The sequence below is a fragment of the Schistocerca serialis genome, unplaced genomic scaffold, assembly GCF_023864345.2.
Source record: "Schistocerca serialis cubense isolate TAMUIC-IGC-003099 unplaced genomic scaffold, iqSchSeri2.2 HiC_scaffold_1362, whole genome shotgun sequence".
NCBI classification, from domain to species: domain Eukaryota; kingdom Metazoa; phylum Arthropoda; class Insecta; order Orthoptera; family Acrididae; genus Schistocerca; species Schistocerca serialis.
The window spans coordinates 12,034,434-12,036,595 of NW_026047583.1; positions in this window are offsets into that span (position 1 = coordinate 12,034,434).

Genomic DNA, 2,162 nt, shown 5'->3' on the forward strand with positions numbered 1-2,162 from the left:
CTCTGTGTCATGTGCTTTGAACGTACAGCTTCGTACTTTTCCTTTATTACATTTTACGCGTCTATATCCCCGTATTACGCTTCCTCTTCATGTCCCTCTAACACTCAAATAATCTTTCGGTGCGCTCATACGGAATTCCTCAGAACTGACCACCATGTACACAATTATTCCGTCTCTTTGAACAGCATAAGAACAACAACCCCATACAAATAACGGTGCGCTCTCGCATAGACACGTGGAGCTGGGCACCTATTAAACTCCCGTTTCTCTGAATGGAGACAAATCATACTTGGACGACACATCTGCGTCTCACCGCAAACCCTATTAGCAAGTCACTCATTTATGGTCCTATTGCTAAACATGTAAAATAGACACTTATTTCTAAAAAACATTTACTGGCGTTCTCTCCTAATGCGTTCCACGTCCACTGGTTAACATTTTTTTTATTCCCACATATTTACAACATTTTTACAGTACCGCACGTTTCTCAATTTCACTTTAGAGTTTAAGAGGTGCTATCTGTCCATGAACGAATAAACACCTTCTAAAATTGTACACTCAGCTTGGTGTGCACATAGTAATAGCGTATACAAAGAAACATACCATAATTTTCCTACCCACAACATCCTGACTTTTTATGTACTGTAGTACCTCTTTTAACATGATAATATAATAGAAAATTTGATAAATCTACAAATCCCTTCAGTGTAATACTTAACTAAATTTCTAACTATACACAATACCACACTTTTGGCATACAAGCTCTTTTCACTTCTCTCTACTTATTCTATAATTGGCTTGAGATGGCTCACATGATGGAGTCTCAAAGATTTTCGTGTTTTCACAGACTTAATTTCAACCGCATTTGCGTGCGCTAGTCTTCCTATACGCACAGGGCTGCTGTATCTCTTGAAGAACTTTTGACACAGCTTCATTTGTTTGTTGGACAACCTATAAGACTTAACTAAGACCTTTTGTCCAACTACAGATTCCCTTACACCCGCTTTTTGGTCTACGCGCACCTTGCACTTCTCACCAGCGACCCGAATATTGCGCAAAGCCTCCTTCACTATGGCTTTATCATGTCGGCGCGTCCTTTGTGGAAATTCGACCAGTTCTCGAATTTTATCTGGAAGGTCCCTATTCTTCAGAACCGTCATAGGTGGCATCAGTGTAGTACTGTGGGGAAGCTCATTTATCACATCCTGAAAATATTTAAGAAACACATCCCAGCTAGCGTGATTCTTTCAACAGTATAATCTACATAAATTGACCAAATCTTTCATCGTTCTATCTGCGATGTTCGAACTCGGGTCAAACCTACCAATAAATATGGGCTTTATCTTATACCTCCTTAGTATGGTTTTCCATACCATAGATTTATATTGAGGTCCATTGTCTGAAATGATACAGTCTACAGTTCCCACTAGGTTTATGAAGTCTCTTCACAGGGCTCTACTTACAGTTGCACCAGTCTCCCTTTTTAGTGGTGCCAACGTTACAAATTTTGATGTCAGCTCCAATACTAAAGATAACTATTGGTGGCCCCTCGGTGTCTTGGGTAATGGACCCTTTAAATCCATCGCTGCCATATGGCTTAGCTTCTCAGGAATAATAGGGTATAAAGGAGCCTGGGTCCCTATAGTTGTGGATCTCGCCTTTTGACACTTTTTACAGATGGGTAGCACTTTCCGTATGCGTTTTTCCATGTTTTTAAAGTACCAGACATTCCTCATTTTCATAAAACATTTTCTTGGACCGAAATGTGCGTAAATTGCGTGTGTATACCATATAAGCTTCTTTATTAACTCATTTCGTACGCACACCACCCACAACGAATCATTGACGTTTGCCCTATAAGAATCCCTTTTCTCAAGAGGTAGTGCTGTCTTATGTCGGCCTGCCACCGATCCTTCCATTTTTCTTTTATTTTGACTAAATCTGGGTCCTTGTCCTGCTCATTCTGAATATTCCGCATCGTTCCAGTAACGAAGTTTTCAAATACCACGCCCTTGAGGTAGAACAACGAAAAGTGCTCTTGCTCTAATGCTTCAGCCGTCCTTTCTGTTATGCCAATAATTGAGCAGAACAGGGCGTCAGCGATGACGTTTGTCGGCCCAGGTACATAGACCGTTGAAAACTGGTATTCCTGAAGCACCGCT